Source organism: Cibotium barometz, chromosome 10 (assembly GCF_041138505.1).
Source record: "Cibotium barometz isolate CiBa-2024 chromosome 10, ASM4113850v1, whole genome shotgun sequence".
NCBI lineage: Eukaryota > Viridiplantae > Streptophyta > Polypodiopsida > Cyatheales > Cibotiaceae > Cibotium > Cibotium barometz.
Window position 1 is genome coordinate 40,319,574 of NC_141055.1, and position 18,153 is coordinate 40,337,726.

An 18,153-nucleotide genomic window follows, 5' to 3' on the forward strand; every position below is an offset into this window, starting at 1 on the left:
ACTTCGATAGTTTTAATTGAATTTTCTCATTACCGTCGTAGTGAATATGAAACGGTAGCATTTCTTCTCACAGATTATCTACTTATTCATTTTTTTAATTTTTGCAAAAATTAAACAGAGGATTAAGAGAACCCTTATTTAATTATAAAGATTCTATATGCATCTAATTATGCATAAAATCCAATTCTGATGAAAGTCACACTTTTATCATCATAAAAATCATTTATGATGAAAATTACTCTTTTAACATGAAAGAATTTCTTTTATACATATGCTTATGCATACAAATCATTTATGATGAAAATCACACTTCTAATAATAAAAAATATCTTTTATGCATATGTTTATGCATAAAAATCATTTATGATGAAAATCACACTTTTAATATATAAAAAATATCTTTTATGCATATGTTTATGCATAAAAATCATTTATGATAAAAATCACACTTTTAATATTAAAAAAATATCTTTTATGCATAAAAATCATTTATGATGAAAATCACACTTTTAATATAAAAAAATATCTTTTATGCACCTAATTATGCATAAAAATTATTTATGATAAAAATCAAACTTTTAATATAAAAAATATATATATTATGCATAAAAATCATTTAGATGATGATGAAAATCGCACTTTTAATTAAAAAAATATCTTTTATGCATATGTTTATGCATAAAAATCATTTATATGATGAAAATCACACTTTTAATATAAAAAATATATATCTTTTATGCATATGTTTATGCATAAAAATCATTTATGATGAAAATCACACTTTTAATAAAAAAATATCTTTTATGCATATGTTTATGCATAAAAATCATTTATGATGAAAATCACACTTTTAATATATAAAAATATCTTTTATGCATATGTTTATGCATAAAAATCATTTATGATGAAAATCACTCTTTTAATATAAAAAATATCTTTTATGCATATGTTTATGCATAAAAATTATTTATGATGAAAATCATTCTTTTATGATCAAAATAAAATTTCAATAAGCTTCCTTCTACACATAGAATTTAATCCTAAAGAAAGTAACACTTTCTTTTTATAAAATATTTTTAGTAAGCATTTTTCTATACCTAGGATGAAAAGTAACACTTTAAGAATACATATACGATGGAAATTACTCTTTTTGAATAAAAAGTAAAACTTATTTTTCACAATTTTAGAAAAATTTCGCCATAACCTCCTTTGTATGGCTGACCATTTTTCAATTTTTTACCCTCTCGGCTACCCAGACTGACTGAGACTCTCAAAGACAAGCCACGTGGGCCAAAAACCCTCAAGAAAAAGATTGGGACTTACCCAAACCCGGTAGAGGAGATTGAATGAGTGCAACACTTAAGGGGTTTGGTGGAAGAAACACAAAGAGAACTGGAGCCAGAACCTAGAAAAATCAAGATCCCAGACACAGTGTTTCCTACATGAGTTCAGCCTCACAGGAGCCATAAACCGTTAGCTATACCTAGTATCATTCAGGAAGAAAGTGAGCATAGGACATCAGGAAGTGGGCAGACACCCTTCTTGCTTGAAAGAATGTTTACTGAGGGAATGCCTGACCCCATCGAAGAGGAAGTGATTCCATATTCACCCGTCCCAAGGGTTGATATCTCAAAAAGTACCATTGAATGTGTCTAAACTAATGGATTTCATGTCCTCTGAAATCAAAACCACGATCATATCCAAGTTATATGGAGATCCAGAGCTATTCTTAGCTCTTTGGGCATTTCTCAATGGAGAACTGAAGGTGGGGTTACCACAATTTGCAAATATGGATAGACCTGACATGCTTCAAGATGAGGAGGAACATTTGGATCTACAGCCCAACCTAGATGAAGACTCGGTCGTTGAAATACTTGTTAACAAGTTGGGACAGTACTTTGAAGGTGAAAAATCTAATGTAACCCTCCCCATTACTACCGAGGGATTAACTCTAAAGGGAATCCTTGATGGTGGTGGGTGGCTAAGTGAGCATTGTGACTAAAAACTGCTAGGAATCTATGGGAAGACCTCACCTAGAAGTCACAAACATAGTGGTTAAGATGGCAAACGGAACTATAGCTAAACCTATTGGAATGCTAAGGGACCTTAAGATCAAGGTTCTGGGATACAAGGTAAGGCATACCTTCATTGTAATGGATTTCTCTAAGCATCCTATGTCATATCAAATGATCTTAGGACGTCCTTTCATGAGGGAAGCATAAATGGTGCATGACTGGTCAAAAAACCATGTCTACTTACAATTCCAGGACTCTGTCATTTGAGTTGATCTTGAGAATGGTCACGCGCATCCTTTAGGAAGCAAGGTTATCATTGATAATCGATCGGATACCACTATTCACTTAGCCCCATTAAAGTATTGCTATACATGCAAAAAAGAGACCGATTATGGGAAAGATTCTCCTTATATGGATGTCCTACCGGGCATGACTGAGTCAGATAACGTAGATTGGGTACACCTAGTGGCAACCATAGACACATGGGGAAATAGAGACACAAGTTGGGTAACACCTGAGGGGCAAGATATACCACCATTAGTGCCAGTAAACATGATAGGTGTTATGCACTTGACTTCTGATGGCAAGAAAGTGGCAAACTCCCTTGACACTGAAAGTAGCGAAGACTTTGACCAATGTGACTCCGAGTCTGAATCTCAAGAAGAAACTGGCTCTGAGCCTGGTATGAATCGAATATTCACCCAAGTGTGGAAGCCACGTGCTCAAGGCCTAGGACAGTAACCTCTTGCAATTCATCCGAGAGTGAGGGGGACACAAGTGAAGATCAATCAAGTGAGTCTGAATCTGATATAAACAAAAATCAAAAACTAGGTAAGAAGAAGACGAGACATAAGCTGGGGTGCTAGCAGTGGAAGTAGCACTCCTTGTGCGGGGCAGGGTCCCTCACTCAAGGCCTCGCCCATGCATATCCGAACAAGAGACTAATCCCTCGGTTCTTCCGAACTTGGAAAAAACTTCCCCCACCCGAAAAGCACGGGCGATTCCTCTAGGATATTTTTACTCTAACGTAGTCAAGGTCATTACTGACCAAACTGATCCGATCGAACCTATAAGTCACTTGGTCAGATCAAGGAAGAAACTTGCACTTGGATCATAGAGACCAACACCTTTTTCCTTATCGAGAGGCACAACTGTTGATTCTTTTCCATAGAACAATTACTATCCGAGATTTACTTCATCTATCGTACTATAACAGAATTGAGTCTCATTTTATGGATCCATCAGTCTAGCCTAACCCCATCTAGTCCCATGGGTTAGCCAACCGCCCAAGCCAACCGCCCAACCACTGTAGTGATGGGATCCAATTAGAAATTTGGTTACATTTTGTCCTGGGTACCAGGGAAAAGAGTTCCTAGGCCCCCTATCCAGATATTCATGCAAACTTAAGGCTAGTCACACCACTTATACACCCAATATAAAATTACCTTTTTCACAGATTCAGGTGTCTGTGAAAAACAATCGTTTAATGAAACCATAGTGTCACTTATTCACGGATTCACCTAATATGAAATTGCTTTTTTCACAGATTCAGCTGTCTTTAAAACAATCTTTTAATGAAACCATAGTGTCACTGATCATAATCCTCCAAAATATCTGGTTGAATCCTAATTTCCAATTATTCCTTCATCAGTGTACCTATGGCATCAACCAGAACACTCACCACCTATCCACTCAGGGGCCTTTTCGATAGTTCCTAGCTCATAGTACCCGGAAATATATTCACTTATAAAAATCCATCCATTGAAGATCAGCAAGATCAACCAACAGACCATATAAAAGAGCCATGGACTCATTCGTTGAGGACCAGCAAGGTCAATCAACCAGATCCATGCCCGGTTTCAGAAAACAACTCTTACTCCTTGTTCCAATATCTTCCTCGATGCACATGTGGGTATCTTAGGCGACCCATAGCCCGAGCACCATATGGTCAGCACCCTCTAGGATCCTTCGTAGGTCACCTAGCGCTTCACTCATAGGCCGCTTCCTTGGTCCCTCGTCCACTGTACCGGAAGCTCACCATTTAAATTGAACCGAGGCTGATTAAGACCTTGGTCGACCTTGCTACGCAAGACGTCCTCCGTTGACTCTCCATCAGCTGTTGTAACTTTATCAGTTAGGTCTCCATGACCTCATTCATAAGACGGTCAAAATGCTTCCCCAGCATTCTTGACATAAAACAGTCATTTAAAAACATGTCATAAATACAGTTTTCTATAATGAACTCTCGTCTTTCCACATCAATCCACATTACTTAACCCACATTCATTTCATATGTATTCCCATTCTCATCACATCATTTTCCATCTCATCACATCTTTCTTCATTTTTCCTCATCAGATCTCATCCACTCGCATCTACCCATATCCACATCTCATCACATCATATTCATTCACATCACATATCATCCATTCACATCTATCCCAATTTACATCACATCTCATCACATCCATTTCACATCACATCTCATTCATTCACATCCCGATTCACATGTTATCACATCTCATTCATTCACATCCTAATTCACATAACATCACATTTATAAATTGGATTTATCTCCTCCCCACACTTAGATTGATCCTATTGGCCCATAGGAACCTTAATTGGACCATAATCCAAAATTTTTTGAAAATCTAGACCCTTAGGCTAAGGTCCTTTATACCTATTTTCAATTAATTCCAATTATACATTGGAAAATTCTTTTTGAATTTCTGTTTTAAGGGAAACCATTTTAGACACTAGGAGGATTTTTATATCCAAAAATATCTCAATTTTGGATTACCTCCCTCTAGACATTTTCTCTCTCCAGGCCAAAACAGGGTAAAACAAGATCCTTCTTCTATTTCAGAGGGGAATAATTATAAGATCAGAAGGGGAGGTTCTTACACCTGTACACCTATACACCTCAAAAGCTGGAGGGAGGAATCTTACAGCCTGTACACCTGTACACCTAAAAAGCTGGAGGGAGGAATCTTACAGCCATTTTGCTCTGCTCATTTTAGCCTATGACATCAAAATACTCTTCCATAGCTTCCACCCATTTCTCCACAGCCTCTCCCAAGTTCTCCCCTTCTCCTTTGAAGGGTCCTAGCTGAGTTCTATGAAGAGCCTTGCAAATGTCGGGGTCAAGCTCTTCTTCCTCAGAGAGAGGGTCTGACTAACAGCCACGGTTTCCTCGCCTCATGATTTTGCCAAAAATGATATATTATTAAATTTTATTTTGATATCGTCCACGAGATCCTAAGACTTAAGAGGTTCGGAAAATAATTTCTTAAACAAGATAAATGATCTTATTGGAGATCTATGACATATGTCCGCCGTCGGTAAAACAGATTTTACTTCATCAATTCATCGTCGATAAACAATCACTTATACAATAAGGAATTTTTCCACAAAACATTTCTTTATTTATAGAAATGTTGCAATATGTACATAGAGCAGCTCGGCTCCAGAAGTCAAAATCTCCTTGCAAGAGACGCATAAGATGACAGTACTGGGCTATAGCCATGCCCTGATACAAATGTTCCCTTACTACCAAGGGAGCTACTATCTTCTCCTTAGGAATAAAGCGACTAAGGAGTCTGTAGATTTGGCAGGAAAGTTTAAAATTTCAAGCCGTTGAGTGATATAAAATAACACCATGTATCACTTTCAGCTTCATCAGAATCATGGTCAATGAGAGATTCTGCCTCAGCATCGCACATTGGTTGCAAGAGGCATGGACATACTACCCTGCAAACCACTTGTGTTGCCGTCTCTCCGCTGGGTCAGGAAAATATAGATCCTCGAAATGGCCTACGAGTCTGGCTTGGCTCGTTCGAGTTGTAGCAGAAGAGATGAGATGCTCGAAAGCGAACGCAGTCATGTCTTGTTTGACTGGGTGAGGTCGAGAACACCAGATAAGTGTGGAACTTCCATCTATAGAATCAGATTCTTTGATTAAAAATCTTCATTAATGAGGCTTACGAAATGAAAATACAATATGTAAATGCTTATGAGCTTTTAACAAAGCTCTGATACCAGCTGAGAGATCCCCCCTCCAAGGGCGCCGGCGTCGGCGGAAGCAGCGTCGGCCTCCCACACAGGGTGGGGATCCACACTCGGGGCCTCGCCTCAGATGTTCAGACGAGAGACTAGCCCGGCGGTTCCTCCGAAACCGAGCCTGAAAAAACTTCCCTCACCCAAAAGGCACGGGCGATTCCGCCATGGGAAAATCTTCTAACGGGGGAATTAATCTAACGAGTCAAAGTCTTAACTAGTTAAAGTGAGACTGAACCTGAAGTCACATGGTCAGATCAAAGAAGAGCCTTGCACTTGGTCCATAGAATCGCGGCTTTTTTCTTCCTTTAACGAGGCACAATCTCGCTGATTCCCTCCCACAGAATAAGGGTCTTCTCAGGACTTAATCTAACTAATGCAACTAATCGCATCTTAATTGTTTCACAAGAATCCTCCGATCCAACCCATGGGTCAGCCAACCACCTGACCACTGTATTGGTGGGATTCCTTTATAAAGATCTGGTTGTATTTTGCCCGGGTACCGAGGAAAAGAGTTCCTAGGCCCCCTAGCCGGCGTTTCATGCAAAAATTAAGGTAGGCATTCATTATTGATCATCATCCTCAAAAATTCTGAGTCCTTTGTGTTACAAAATATGTCATCTAGACTCTCCGTTGAAGACCAGCTGGCCAACCAACGAGATCCAATATCAAAATTTGATTCACAAAAATCTTTCTTTTTAGTCCATCCGAATCTTCCTCGACGTACGCATGGGTGTCCTAGCAACCGCGATCCTGGTCAGAACCCTCTAGGATCCTCCTTAGGTGTCCTAGCACTTCACTCAGGGACCACTTCGTCGGTCCTCACCTATCGTTCCAAAAGCACACTATTTTAACCGTACCGAGGCTGGTCAAGACCTTAGCAGCCTTTGCCCGCGAGCGATGTCCCTCGACGACTCCCCGCCAGCTGTTGTAACGAACCTCCTCTTAGTAAAACACATGCCAAATGCTTCCTCTAGCATTCTGGCATAAAACAGTCCTTTAAATGAAAAATAGAGGTTCTATGCAAGTAAAATTTCCAGTTTGAGGTTGGTTCCACAAAACCCCTTTTTTCTTAATTCCCAATTTTATAATGAGAATCCTTGATCTCTCATCAGGGTAATCCACCCATCATTTGACTAATTGTCCGATTAGATTCTCGGTGATTTCGATCAAAGGAAAACTAGTTTAATTCAAGGGTAGTCTATTCTTTGTAATTAGGAACTGGAATTGGTCATCATGAAGTTTTTACTTGATTGAGATCAAGAGATGGACAAGTAGGTTTATTGTCCATCCCTCTCATAGTCTAATCATTCACTTTAGTTCTAACAAGGATTTACTTCAGATAAATATCTATTTTTGGATAAATATCAATTTAGTGATTTAACCACATAAAATATCTAAAGATATTCTTTCTACCATTTAATTTCTCAACCTTAATTCCTAGGTGGAATTATGGTTTTTCATCTTTTGACACCAAAAATTAATTCAAATCTTTCTTTTCTTAAACATCATAAAAATTTTCTTTTAACTAAATACCAATATCTATTTTTTTTGAATAAGCTTGAAATCCCTCTTCTTCTCATTTAATGAGTGCAATCCAAATGTCATGGAAATTCTTCTTTTATCATAATTTAAATCTATCTAAAAGTCCTCTTTAAATTAAATAAAAATATTCAATATTCCAAATATACCGAGAATTCCTCTTTTTCCATTTAAATGATTGAATTCCAAATATGGTGGAATTCCTCTTTCATCATTTAAATTTATACATGCATAAAATAAATTTAACTAAAATTTCTCTTAAAATTTAAATAAAAATATCCATTAATCCTAATATGACAAGAATTCCACTTTTTCCATTTAAATGATTGAATTCTAAATATGATGGGAATTCCTCTTTTATCATTTAAATTAATTCATGTATAAAATAATTTTAACTAAAATTCTTCTTTAATTTTAAATAAAATATCCATTATTTTAATATTCCAAATTTTCTCTTTCTCCATTGGAATACATGGATCTCCATTATCATGGAAATTTCTCTTTTATCATAAAAATGAAATTACTAAGAATTTCTCTTTTCTCTAATTAACTATTTATGCATGAACATTAAAAATTAATTTTCCATGGATATGATGAGAATTATTCATTTAACATAGGATGACTAATCCTAGAATATGGTAGGAAGTCCTCTTTTCACATTATGCAAAAAAATGATTTATGTGTTAATTTTTAAAAATTTTACCATAGCTCCGCTGTGCTATTACTGATAATTTTTAATAATTTTGAAAAGCATAAGATTTAGTAATACAATATGATAGAATAACTATCATTTGGACCAATATCCAATTTATGGACTTAATTCCTAAGTTTATCATAATTTATGTAATATAAAAGCATTAAAAAGCCATTTCTTTGGCCTCTAGCTTGACTAGCATAGAGTTTGCTTTTAGAACTACGAATTGCTCCATGAGAAGCATCATTTGAATAGAGAATTGGTCATAGGAATGACCATTCTTTGGGGGGGAGAGAGATATGCTTAAAAAACATTCTAATTAAGCATAAATATAAACTTTATGTGATTAATCATTAAAATTCATTAGAGAGCTTCATTTGCATTTAAAAACCATTCAATTGAATACTTCTCAAGCTTGAAAGGGGTTGAGAAGTGAAAAACATTTAGAAGATTAAGAAAAAAAACCATAAAGTCACACCTTACCTCTTGTTTTGCTTGATTCTCTATTCTTAGGAGAGGCCCCCAACCAATCAATTGGTTAGTATGTTGACGAAGGCTCCAAGGAAGGTTGAAGAGAGAGAGAAGCTCCAATCTCTCCAAAATGTAGAGGATTTTTAAAGGATAATAGAAAATATACTTATTCTAATGTAATATTGGCATGGTCTAGTTCAAAGATGAGAATACAAAAGAATGAGGGTCTATTTATAGGTGAGGGAGGCCACTAACTGAGTCCAACTAAGTTCTAAAATTTTTCAGCTTTAGTGTGGTTGAATTTAGACAAGATTTGGACCAGGTTAGTTCCCTTTTTTATTTGGTTTGATCCAGGAGAGAGGAGAGATAAAAATATCTTAATATTTTTTAGTTTAAAACTCATTCACATGTGTGAAATAGGTGCCTCCTTGAAGGCTTCCCCTTTCCTTACCAAGGTGTCAAAATTGTATGATTACTCCAAAATATCTCATTTTTTTAGTAATATCTCATAGTTTTTAACTAATAAACCTTGTACTCAGTCAACTCTTCATCTTATGTGGGCATTTACTCATTTTTTGGTATTTTCTTTTATTCATTGGATTTATCTCATCCCAACTCTTGGATTAATCGTATTGGTCCATAGGAACCTTAATTGGACCATAATCCAAAATTTTAAAAAAATCTTGACCCTTAGGCAAGGTCTTTTAAATCATTTTTAATTGATTCCTAATGCACCTTGGAAAATTTATTTTGATTTTCTATTTCAAGGAAATGTATTTTTGATATTTATAGAATTTATATATCCAAAAATATCTCAATATTGAATTGCCACTCTCTAGAAATTTTCATCTCACTAGGCAAAAACAAGAAAAAATAATTTTTTCTTGTATTCAGAAACAAGGAATGATTACAAGGGATTGAAGTAAAGCCTATTCATTATTTAGGCTGAGGAGGAATCTTACAATCCACAACTGACATCTTTGGGCTGGACTGGCACCCTTATCCTACGATATGTCATGTTTTGTACAAGGTTCAGCTCCATTAAGAGATGTTCCAATACATATACAAATTTTTGAGCACATCTGAGAGGTCGAAAAAACAATCATCAGCTTATCCTGCTTAAATAAATCTACATGCTTGTGGAAGAGGGAAATGTCAATAGGGACTTACTCTACACGGCCATGATATTGTTGAACAGAGTTTGCAAAATAACACGTGTTTTGTTTTGCTCAATGTCATACAAAAGCAAACTCCAATGTCGGCTGAAAAAAACAAAGAGGACATGGGTGTTATTAAAGAAAACACATATAGATTACCAAATATTTGATGTCAATTTAAAACTTAACATGAGACTCACTCTTCATGGTAAGCCGTGAAAATAAGTCTTGCCAAATCGAGCTTCACTGGTTCAAACCAAGACATAAGGCTCAAAAATAATGAGCTATCATTTTGTAATGCCGCGGAAATGAGAGGATCCACAATATATGTACAGTTTTGGACCTCTTGCGGTAGTAGTAATATACAATACCTAAAGGCAACAATGAAAAGAATAAAGAATTAGTCCACTGGTACTTACAGCGCAGTCATGCATCATACTATATACATCATGCATTATATATACTATACATACCATAGTAAAATATTGACAATGTTATCTGTGATTTCCATGTTGCAGCATTCCTCAAAACACGTAAATCGAATCCATCTAGACGCCTAACAAGTCTTTGGCCCTGAAGTGAAAATGCCACTCTAACCGACGTAGAAGCCTCCAAAACTCTCAATTCTATGATATTCTCTACTTCAATTAGACTTAATTCCCTCTCTATCCTGTCTGCATCTTCTTCTTCTGCAAAACAAATTCAACTTCAGCGGAGGGCTGCGGTTGTGCTGCAGTAGCCTCCGGTTGTGGTTGTTCCTCCGCCGATTCTAGTTATGTGAGGTTCTGCTTGAGGGGCATCATCACTGTGGTGTTCTAGTCTTAACCTACTCTGCGAATGAGTGTCCTTGTCTCGTGAGGAGCATGGGAGCTCTCACATGGCCTTGTACGAGGATAGAGGGGGAAAACTGTAAGGATATGCCGCATTCAAGGATAGAGGGGGGAAACTGTAAGGATATGCCGCATTCGAGGATCACTTACAGCAGAAACAGGAGAACAAGCATCTAGTCGTATCTATACCGCAATCGACGAAGGGTATCAAAATCCCTCGGCATTATTGTCAACCTATGGCATGAGTGGTGAGAAAGTAAGAATCTTCAAAAAACTCGATGATTTAGTCCTCAATGATTTCTTGAAGACATAATAATGCACTTGCTCACAAATTTCACGCGCACAATCCTCTAGAAAGGGAGCTTGGATATCACAAGCTGCATGTGTTGCTCAATGCAACAAAGCTCCTACAAAATTGCCCTATGAGCTTGATACCTCCTTGTTCTACCTTGTGCCTGCAGTGACTCGATAGGTCTTTCAAGCCTCCGAGTAGTTGCCTTGGTACGAGCCATCTAAACAAATAAACAAAGCATGATGAGAAACACATTATTTAAAAAAGTCAATACAAAGCAATATAACACAAATAGGATTTCAAGTACTTTGTATCGCTTGGTATTGACCCCATAACCAATGATATCACAATGGGGTCGGTACCAAGCGATATAAAGGAGGCCGGATTTCAGAGGCCTTTGAATCTCTTAGTAGTACTGACCCATGAGTGAAAAACATTATGACAATGGGGTCGCCACCAAGCGATATAAAACAAACAGGACTCTAGAGGGCTTCGAATCGCTTGGTACTGACCCCACAAAAATAAGGTCAGAACCAAGCGATATGAAACAAATAAGAGTCCAGAGGGCTTAGAATCACTTGTTACTGACCCCATGACCAATGTTATCACAGTGGGGTTGGTACCAAGTGATATAAAGCAGACAGGATTCCGGAGGCCTTTGAATCACTTGGTACTGACCCCATGAAAACATTATGGCAATGGGTCACCACCAAGCAATATAAAACAAACAGGACTCCAGAGGGCTTTGAATCACTTGGTACTGACCCCATGACCAACATTATCACAGTGGGGTCGGTACAAGCGATATAAAACAAACAGGAGTCCAAAGGGCTTCAAATTGCTTGTTTGGTACTGACCCCATGACCAACGTTATCACAGTAGGGTCGGTACCAAGCGATATAAAGCAGACAAGATTCCGGAGGCCTTTGAATCGCTTGGTACACTGACCCCATGAAAAACATTATGACAATGGGTCGCTACCAAGCAATATAAAACAAACAGGACTCCAGAGGGCTTTGAATCGCTTGGTATTGACCCCATGACCAATGTTATCATAGTGGGGTCAGTACCAAGCGATATGAAATAAACAGGAGTCCAGAGGGCTTAGAATCACTTGGTACTAACCCCATGACCAACGTTATCACAATGGGGTCGGTACTAAAGCGATATAAAGCTGACATAATTTCGGAGGCCTTTGGATCGCTTGGTACTGACCCCATGAAAAACATTATGAGACAATGGGATCGGTACCAAGCGATATGAAACAAATAGGAGTCAAGAGGGCTTAGAATTGCTTAGTACTGACCCCATGACCAATGTTATCACAGTGGAGTCGATATCAAGCGATATGCATAGACAAAAACCCATAGGCCTTTGAATTGCTTAGTACTCACCCCATGACCACAAGATAACACAGTGGGGTCGGTACCAAATGAGAATCAATTAAACAGAAATTCACAGGCCTATTAATCACTTTATACTGACCCCATGACCAACATTGTGCAGGGTTTGTGCCTGTGGGGTTTGAACCCGCCGTGGGCAACATTCCACAAGGGGGTTAGTACCAAGAGACTTGCTAATCGCTTGGTACTAGACCCGTGGCAACTTAATAGAGGGTCTGAAAGAACTCTGAAAAATCTGCAATGGATGTAGAGGCTGATGGCATTTGGGGGGCATTGAGGAGGCTAATGGTGTTTGGCTCAGTTTGGGGGGCATTGAGGAGGCTGATGTAGTCGGAGACTTGGAGGACGATGGATGTAGCAGCGATGGCATTTGGCTCTTGCTATTTTGTCAGAGACTAAGAGGTGAAAAAATAAACACATGCAAGAAAGGAGAGAAGTGAGCACATAGTACATACCATATTGGTGTGTCATTAAAGCGTCCGACCTTTTAAATGTCCGCACGAGTGGTATGAGTCGATAACGTCCCAAATCTCCTCGTGTGTTACGAGTCGATAACGTCCCAAATCTCCCTTGGGAGCAGTGTTCGAGGAAAATATTTTTGAGAAACGTACCCAAATTCCCATTGGACTCTTCTCAAACCAGCAAATCAAGCAATTTGGGACATACATTTTTAGAAATTTACACTATTTCATAAATTTTCTGCAAGCTGAAATCCTTCTAGGTTTAAGTCTAATAGGAAATCCTCAAAGCTAACCGGCTCTATTATAAACTGAGACACCCATTTGCCTTGAGTTACCTACGTTGCCATCCCTCTGCATTGCCAACGCCATCGCCCCTTCATCTTGGAAAACTGAAGCTTTCAATTTTTTTTGCAGGTATGCCCATCTCTCTCTCTCTCTCTCTCTCTCTCTCTCTCTCTCTCTCTCTCTCTCTCTCTCTCTCTCTCAAAAACACTCAAAAGGAACACACACACACACACACACACACGATAAGGTGGGGGGGCGAGCCGGTTTGAGCCCCCCTCCACTAAAGCAAAAACCTACAGCCACTAGATGGTTGGAGAAATAAAAATGGGCCCTCAAAATTTTAAGGTTGCAACCAACGGCCTTCAAAGGCATTTTAATTTTAACCTTCAGGTGAAGGCCACCATGGAAACTAAGGTTTCAATTGAAATCAAATTTTCTAGAGTAGTAGTGGGTTGCAAATGTGTAAACATGAAGGCCAAGTAAGTTTATAGGCCTTCAAGTCAAAGCTTAGGACAGGCCTTCAATTTTCAAGCCTGGAAGACAAACTATTTCAGCTCACAAAATATAACTAAAATACAAAATATGCCGCTTGTATGTTTTTTACTCAAAAAAAAATTATTGACCCCTTTAAGTCTCTTTAAATTAAGGTGCCAGTACCAAGTGGTGATAGCTCTTGAATTCCGCATGAGCCTTCTACCGCTTGGTACTAACCCTTCATCCATTTGTAAATGTGTAAATATGAAGGCCAAGTAAGTTTATAGGCTTTCACGTTGAAGGTTAGGGCAGGCCATCATTTTTCAGGCCTAGAAGACTCACTATTTCAACTTACAAAAAACAACTAAAATACAAAATATGTCGCTTGTATGTTTTTTATTTAATATATAAAGGCTTTATCTCAAAAAAAAATATTGACCCCTTTAAGTCTCTTTAAATTTAGGGTTCAGTACCAAGCGGTGATGGACTCGTGAATTCCGCGTGAGCCCTCTACTGCTTGGTACTGACCCCTCTTTTTTTTGTGCTAGTACCAAGGGACAGGGGACTTGCATGTGTATATCCAAATCTCCTTATCGCTAGGTATTGACTCCATGTATAATAAGCGTGCATGTTCTAATTGACTGAAATGTTTCTTTTAGGCATGTCTTTGAAAGAGTTGGACATTGTCTACTATGAATCAGATGACGAGGCAGAATAGTCTTGTATAGAAAAGTTGTTTATGTTCTTGTACAATGCACAAGCCCATGAGTGTTTGCATGAGTTGTCTTCAATGTTCAACAAGGAACGTTCTCTTGAGAACGTCATTAATTCTTGTAGGATTGTTCTCAGTGACCGTGAGCACAGTAGTATGAAGACACTATTTCTGCCAATATCGTTATGTCCGATGAATGGTGAACAATATGTTCATCCATCTGATTTTACAATAGACAAAGTCATGAAGAGGAGGCTTAGCCGTTGTCTTAAAAAGATTCCCAGTTGCATCAAAATAGAGTAGAGGAGAAATGCCCAATACACTCAAAGAAGTGTCGCCTGCTCCAATTTAGTTATGGTTTTATTTGTTTTCTGCATCTTCTTTTACTGAGGACTCAGAGCCCAAGATAGTGACTTTGGCAACAAGCACTCAAATGCCAATCGAGGATGATGGGGTTGAGAAAGAGGTGGCCTAGCAAAGGAGAGGGCAAAGGCCGAAAAGGAAACCTTTGAGGCTAATGCATCCCTTATCCCCTTTGATGCAACACCTATTTCATTGGAAGATAGTCAATCTAATGAGAATGAACAGGGGGAGTTGTCACTACCTTCCTTGCCTAGCTTTACTATGGCAGCCCAAGCTGATTATGTATTATTAACAGACATTATGCAACATTTCAATATTCGTGAAAACTATTGCTTGGCTGCCTTAGCAAATTTTAGTGAAGCAGACATGGGCTAGATAGAGAAAGGAGTTAACAATTATCTACTAGTAGCTGATTCTGCAGTCCAGGACTTCGAGTACCTGCCTGGAAAGGAGATATTAAAGAAGATGTTCGATGAAGCTAGGACATATGAAACCCAGTTGCCTTCCGCGAGGAGGAGGCTGCAGCAACTGTCTTGGTTTGGCAAATATGGGTAAATTTTTGGCACCTATTGTGCATGAAGACAGTAAGTGCATGATCCCTTTGTGGACAAGATCCATGCTTGAGGGTGATGAAAATCAACAAGCAATAGAGCCGAAGATTTTTCAAACTATAAGAATTTGATTTACGTGGACTTTGTCAATTGTGTCAATTAAACATATAACATTGGTACGAGGTTTTTGTATATGATGATAATGATTTCCCAAAGAGATCAAGAGGCTCAAGATCATCCGGAGCTTCCACTTCAAAGTCAACAAGTCATCAAAAGGATGTTGCTCTCGCTCAATATATAAGACATTTGAATCATCAAAAGGTACGTGCAATTTACGACACTTGCTTAAAATTGACAACAGCAAGCAGTGACATGAGTCATGATGCAATTTTAATACCCAGATCATTATATTTCACAAGGAGTTCTCAAAAGACAATGCAAAATTCCCTTTATTCATATTCAAAGTACTATCCAAGTTTTGTGGTGGACACGAAGTGCCTTTAAATGCTGAGAAGGTGGTCCTTGCCGAGAGAAATAGTTTGCACTGCGGGTGTTTGGTCAGGTGTACGGTTGCCAAGCACGAAGATGCCCCTACTACCTGTCATATGTAGCGCATGCTATTATAGCGGGAATTACAGACCCAGACACATTGCATCCATATGGAAAAAGATATCTAATAAAGGACAAGAAAAAGCCGATCGAAACTATTGCCTCCAATGGTGCAAATGCCAAAAATAGATCTCCCCAGCAGATGAAGAGGAAAAGGAAGACGAAGAAGGAAGACCACTAAAGAAGATCAAACCCACCTCATCTAGACCACCTTCTCCCAACCGTGACTCTTGAGCGACGCCACAACTGATGGCGCTCTCTCGCAGTTGACTGATTCCAAGCACATTATCGCTTTTCTTTATTAATCAATTGTATTGCACATGTCAATGATGAGGATTGAATGTGGCTTTGTGAATCAATTTGTTGACTAATTCCAAGCGCATTATCGCTTTTCTTTATTAATCAATTGTATTGCACATGTCAATGATGAGAACTTGAATGTGGCTTTTTGTTCTGCTTTGTGAATCAATTTCTTGTAAGTCCATTGATGTAACTCTAAAAGACTATTGGCTCGATTCTTGCCTCCACCATGTCTAGTGTGCTTAAAGTAACCTGTTCTTGCCATGTAATGTGACTTCTCCATGCCTTGAGTTGACCATATTGACAATGAACCGTATGTCTTTGCGAAATATGGTGTATGATTATATAGTATATGCTGCAATCAATGACAAAATAGAAAAAAATCAGATGTATGTATTAGTTGGTCTCACGGTATTGAGATTATAGCAGTTTTAAAGTTCTTACCATGTAATTAGTTACATGTTGATCATTCCATCCTGTAATGAATTCCTTCCTCCAAGTCTCTAATATGTTTTCAAATAATTTTATCTCACTATTGCTCCAGCTCTTTTTCTCCATGAATGCAAAGATCTTGTCAAGTGAAATCCACACATTTGCCTTTCGATTTTGGATTGAACCTTCATTTCCAATGCCCTTGACTGCATTATGTAGATCTTTCCATCGATTAAACATCTTTTTCTTGTTTATTTATCTCAACAGTATTTGAGGCAGTATGACAAAAATCTTTTAGCTTTCACACCACCTATTGATGGTTTTTTTGGTACTTTGCTGCCCCCTTGTGACCGCTTGTCGTCCTCCTCAATTTTAACATGCCCCCCATGCAAGCCAATGTCTGATAGCACTTTTTCTATTGCTTTGATTGCTTTTAAAGATTCTTTTTTAGGCTTTAACATCCATGCAAAGCATATGTACAAATACACCAGCTTCTCTACAATTCTACATAGTGCATGCAATGTGCATATGTGCACTGTGGATAGAGGAATATCAAGCACTGCTTTGAAATCTTTATCTTTTAAATGCCTGTCAGGACCTTTGTTCCATAGTACACAATCTAAAGCCTTGGCACTTAACATGCAATATAGACATGGACCCTTTGCATTTGCACCTTTGCTTATGTTATACATGCATTTTAGAGTCTTCAAATCACCTACCATGTGCCATTCCAGGCACATGAAGGGCCCTTCCATTTCTTTGCTCACTAATCATCAGTGATGGAATTGTAGTTTGATGAAACACCCAATGCAAAATTTCAAAGTCTTCTTTATCCACCTGTGTCATTAGGAAGAAGCTCATGTTTAATGCAAGTTTCGTGTTTAAATTATTTCAACGTAATACACAATCATATTCAATGATAAAGAAGATACCTCAAAAGATCCAAGTGGCAATATGTTATTCTCCGATTGAACACTGAAATATCTTGCATCATCTTTTGTAATTGATGTGTCTAAGCCCCTGTTTATTAGAGTGATAGTAACCCTCTCCATTTTTCTGTTCTTTAAAATCTCACACTCATCCAGTTTCAAAACAAATTTTAGAACTCCTTCACATTCTTCTTGACTAATCTCAAAGAACTGAACTCTGTACCTTTGTAGAGCAAAGCTTCAAGATCAAAGAAAATATTGTTGTGCTGGTTAAAGAGTACCTCTCTGTCTTTAGCAACGAATGTTGCTTCAATATGTACTGGTGAACCAAGCTTCTCAAACACCTTTGAGTTTACATGTTGGCATGCAAACTTTACTTGCATTGGGTTTGGAAGTAACAAACCTTTATGCTTCTTACTTTGACATTTCTCTGCTAGTCCTTAAACAGTATACTGCATGCTTTCTAAGAGATGCCAGTCTCATCCAACACTACTTGCGCCTGAGTTGCATCGAGCTAGTTCTTGTTTATAAAAGAAGACACATGCTTCTCATTGATTTTTTGAAACTTCTTTTGATA

At 38.0% G+C, this 18,153-nt stretch overlaps 1 pseudogene; it reads right to left on the reverse strand.

Annotated features, from left to right (window-relative positions):
* Positions 1-16,410: 16,410 nt before the first annotated feature.
* Positions 16,411-17,369, reverse strand: LOC147634896 (uncharacterized; annotated as a pseudogene).
* Between the last annotated feature and the right edge of the window lie 784 nt (positions 17,370-18,153).